This window comes from Anolis sagrei, chromosome 4 (assembly GCF_037176765.1).
Source record: "Anolis sagrei isolate rAnoSag1 chromosome 4, rAnoSag1.mat, whole genome shotgun sequence".
NCBI lineage: Eukaryota > Metazoa > Chordata > Lepidosauria > Squamata > Dactyloidae > Anolis > Anolis sagrei.
In genome coordinates, this window is record NC_090024.1 from 146,522,083 (window position 1) to 146,527,502 (window position 5,420).

Here is a 5,420-nt window from a genome sequence, read left to right on the forward strand (position 1 = left end):
TGCTCTTTGATTGTAGGTGAACTATAAATCACAGCAACTACAATTCCCAACTGTCAAGGTCTATTTTCCCCCAAACTCCACCAGTGTTCACATTTGGGCATATTGAGTATTCGCACCAAGTTTGGTCCAGATCCATCATTGTTTGAGTCCACAGTGCTCTCTGGATTTAGGTGAACGACAACTCCCAAACTCAAGGTCAATGCCCACCAAACCATTCCTGTATTTTCTGTTGGTCATGAGAGTTCTGTATACCAAGTTTGTACAATTTCATCGTTGATGGAGTTCAGAATGCTCTTTGATTGCAGGTGAACTATAAATCCCAGCAATTACAACTCCCAGATGACAAAATCAGTCTCCGCCTCCAACTCCACCAGTATTCAAATTTGGGTGTATCGGGTATTTGTGACAAATTTGGTCCAGTGAATGAAAACACATTCTGCATATCAGATATTTACATGGCAATTCACAACAGTAGCAAACTTACAGTTATGAAGTTGCAACGAAAGTAATTTTATGGTTGGGGGTCACCACAACATGAGAAACTGTATTAAGGGGTCATGGCATTAGGAAGGTTGAAAAACACTGAATATATGGAGATACAAGTCTGGATATCATATAGAACTCTTCTAGTCAAGATAATCAAGAAAATACTCTTCTTGTGCGAGACAAGAAAAGAGACAAGAAAAGAGATCTTATTGTGGCAGAGTATTGTGCTTTCAGAATATTTATACACTTTCGTTCATATAAAGAAGAAATGCATATCTCAGATTGCACAGCATTCCCAAAAAAACCCGCCATAACACAATGTGAAGGAAACAGACCAAGAAAAGTGACATGTGAAATTGCAACAGACAATCTATTTTGGGGGGATGTAATAATGCTGCATTTGCAAAATTTAAATTTGGTGCTATTTGCTGCTCTGCCCCAGGCGCACAATAATGAGAAAGACACACTGAGATTTTCAGGTGTGCTGATAGGATTTGATGGCTCCAGAACATATGTGAGTTTAATGACTTTTGTTTCCATATTATGTAATAGCTAGCACTTGATTCATTAATGGTAATGGCTGGAACAGTGTCAACTTACTATTTTCTATAGGCTTAAAATTAGTATACATACATATCATATTGGCATATGGTGGCAAAAAAGCTCCCTTCTGGAAAACCAAAGTAAAGTCTTCCCTTTCTAGGAAAATAGTATCATGTTTTAAGATTTAAAGATGGGCTTAAAGCCAACCTTAAAAACTGTGGCATAAACATTGAGAACTGGGAAGCCCTGGCCCTTGAGCGCTCTAGCTGGAGGTCAGCTGTGACCAGCAGTGCTGCAGAAATCGAAGAGGCATGAATGGAGGGTGAAATGGAGAAATATGTCAAGAGGAAGGCACATCAAGCCAACCCTGACCAGGATCACCTTCCACCTGGAAACCTATGTCCTCACTGCAGGAGAACATGCAGATCAAGAACAGGGCTCCACAGCCACCAGCAAGACACTACACTTGGAAGATCATCATCCTCGGGCTATGAGGGATCATGTAAGTATCTGGGAAGTCCACAGATAACAAGGACAAGAGCACAACAATATTCTCCTTGTGTTACCCTAAATTTATGTAAATACAGACATTTGCTTGTAACAGAGATAAGAATTGTATTTGAATGTTGTATATAAAAACCTGTTACAAAACAGCATAGCTGATGTTTCAATAGTTAACAATAACACACTATTTTCTATGTATTCTGTTATATAGATATCTGTGTTCTAAGTATATGTTATGCTAGCTATACCCGCCATGCATTGCTGTGGCCAGTCTTCCCTCCCTCTTTCTCTCCTTCTCTCTTTCCTTCTTTCCTTCTCTACCTCTTTCCTTCCTTCCCCTCCCTTTTTCTTTCTCTTCTTTCTTCCTTCTCTACCTGTTCTTGGACTGTAACTCCCAGCAGTCCTCCTGATTGATCTGTCTACCTACTATCTATTTCTATCTAATCTATCTATCTTATCTATCTGGAGGATTGCTGGGAGTTGCAGTCCAGGAATAGGAAATAGGAAATATATATGGATCGGGATGCTCTCAATGTCCAGTGGTTTTTGAGTTATATTAATCCCACAAATGAACATTACATTTTTATTTATATAGACTAGCTGTCCCCGGCTATGTGTTGCTGTGGCCCGGCCTGTGTATATGTGCTTTGTGTGTGTATATGTGTGTGTGTATTTGTGTATATGTATATATATATGTGTGTTTTTGTGTATATATGTGTGGTTTTGCACATGCGTTGTAAAGTTGTTGTTTTTTCCTTTTTAAGTCTCTTCTGCTGTGTGTTCCAGTGTTTTTATGGGTGATGGTCACTCATTGGCCTGATAAGTGTATTGTGTCCAAATTTGGTGTCAATTCATCCAGTGGTTTTTGAGTTATGTTGATCCCACAAACAAACATTACATTTTTATTTAAATAGAAGATGATGATGTGCACCCTGGAGTGCTTTGTAAGATGCCCTGGTTTGTTGTTGTTGTTCATTTGTTCAGTCGTTTCCGACTCTTCATGACCTCATGGACCAGCCCACGCCAGAGCTCCCTGTCGGCCGTCACCACCCCCAGCTCCTTCAAGGTCAATTCAGTCACTTCAAGGATGCCATCTATCCATCTTGCCCTTGGTTGGCCCCTATTCCTTTTTCCTCCCATTTTCCCCAGCATCATTGTCTTCTCTAAGCTTTCCTGTTTTCTCATTATGTGGCCAAAGTACTTCATCTTGGCCTCTACTATTCTTCCCTCCGATGAGCAGTCGGGCTTTATTTCTTGAAGTATGGACTGGTTGGATCTTCTGGCGGTCCAAGGCACTCTCAGAACTTTCCTCCAACACCACAGTTCAAAAGCATCTATCTTCCTTCACTCAGCCTTCCTTATGGTCCAGCTGTCACATCTGTAGATGACATTGCTTTAACTATGTGGATCTTCATTGCCAGGGTGACGTCTCTACTCTTCACTATTTTATCGAGATTGGACATTGCTCTCCTCCCAAAAAGTAAGCGTTTCTTGATTTCCTGGCTGCAGTCTGCGTCTGCAGTAATCTTTGCACCTAGAAATACAAAGTCTGTGATTGCCTTCACGTTTTCTCCCTCTATTTCCCAGTTGTCAATCATTCTTGTTGCCATAACCTTAGTTTTTTTATGTTTAGCTGCAGCCCAGCTTTTGCGCTTTCTTCTTTCACCTTGATGAGAAGTTCCTCAGCTCCTCCTTGCTTTTGGCCATCAAAGTGGTATCATCTGCATATTTAAGGTTGTTAATGTTTCTTCCAGCAATTTATACCCCAGCCTTGGATTTGTCAAGCTCCGCACATCGCATGATGTGTTCTGCATACAAGCTGAATAGGTTGGGTGAGAGGATACAACCCTGCCGTACGCCTTTCCCAATCTTGAACCAGTCTGTTGTTCCATGATCTGATGTCCTGGTGGCAGGATATAAATAAAGCTATTATTGTATTGTCAAAGGTTTTCATGGCCAGAATCACTGGGTTGTTGTAGGTTTTTTCTGGCTATATGGCCATGTTCTAGAGGCATTATCTCCTGACGTTTCGCCTGCATCTATGGAAAGCATCCTCAGAGGTAGTGAGGTCTCACTACCTCTGAGGATGCTTGCCATAGATGCAGGCGAAACGTCAGGAGATAATGCCTCTAGAACATGGCCATATAGCCAGAAAAAACCTACAACAACCCAAAGTTATTATTATTATTATTATTGTTATTATTATAATATTTTATTTCTCTGAAAAGCCAGTATATGGGCTGATCAAACATGAACAACACATGGTTTATTTTACATTAAGCCACACTTTTTGATACATTCGAATTGCTTACTTACTTACTTCCTTAGGCGATCCCTCGTAGTCTGAGGATGATGGTCCTCCAAGTTCGGTGTCCTGCCGGTGGGTCCGTAGGTGACCGTGGAGCCCTATTCTTGAACTGCATCTTCTTCCGCAGTGAGGGCATTGGTTTCCAGGTGGAAGACGGTCTCGGTTGGGGTTAGCTTGACGCGCCTTCCTCTTAGCACGTTTCTCTCCTTCACCCTCCATTTGTGCCTCTTCAAATTCTACAGCACTGCTGGTCACAGCTTACCTCCAACTGGAGGCCAGGGCTTCCCAGTTCTCAGTGTCTATGCCAGAGTTTTTGAGGTTGGGTTTGAGCCCATCTCTAAATCTCTTTTCCTGCCCACCAACATTCTGTTTTCCATGAGCAACTGCTTTGGGAGATGGTGGTCGGGCATCCGGACAACGTGGCCAGTCCAGCGGAGTTGATGGCGGAGGACCATCACTTCAATGCGGATGGTCTTTGCTTCTTCCAGCACGCTGACGTTTGTCCGCTTGTCTTCCCAAGAGATTTGAAGGATTTTCCGGAGGCAGCGCTGATAGAATCGTTCCAGGAGTTGCATGTGATGTCTGTAGACAGTCCACATCTCACAGGCATATAGCAGGGTTGGGAGGACAATCTTATATATACATACATATGCTCTGTGCATAATGAGTACCTTAAAAACAAAAGAACCAATGAACGAAATCACACCAAATTTGGCAACAAAACATCTCACAACACAAGGAGTGACCATCACTCAAAAAATTATGATTTTGTCATTTGGGAGTTGTAGTTGCTGGGATTTATAGTTCACCTACAATCAAAAAACATTCTGAACTCCACCAATGATGGAATTGAACCGAACTTGGCACACAGGATCCCCCTGACCAACAAAAAACACTATAAGGGTTTGGTGGGCATTGACCTTGAGTTTTGGAGTTGTAGTTCACCTACATCTAGAGAGCACTGTGGACTCAAACAATGATGGATCTGGACCAAACGTGGCACGAATACTCAATATGCCCAAATATAAACACAGATGGAGTTTGGGGGAAATAGACCTTGACATTTGGGAGTTGTAGTTCCTGGGATTTACAGTTCCCCTACAATCAAGGAGCATTCTGAATCCCACCAACGACAGAATTGGGGCAAACTTTCCACACAGAACCCTCATACCAACAGAAAATACTGTGTTTTCTAGTAGCTTTATAAACAAGCACCTTGGTCTCCCTACGGATGTCCCGGTCCTCAAACACTCTTTGCTTCATTCGGAAAAATGCTGCACTCGCAGAGCTCAGGCCGTGTTGTATTTCGGTGTCGATGTTGACTTTGGTGGAGAGGTGGCTGCCAGGTTAGCAGAAATGATCAACATTTTCTAATGTTACATCATTAAGCTGTATCTCTGGCATTGCATTCCCAATTCACATCTGACACGATAGATAAATAAATAAGAGAGACTTTTAGGCGGGAGCGGCAACACCCTGGACAAGCAGCAGAGGGCGCTGCTCAAAAACCTTCCCCGTAAGAGAGGGAGAGAGGAAGAGGGCTGTCCCAAAGGCCCTGCGCCTGGCTGGACGGAGCATG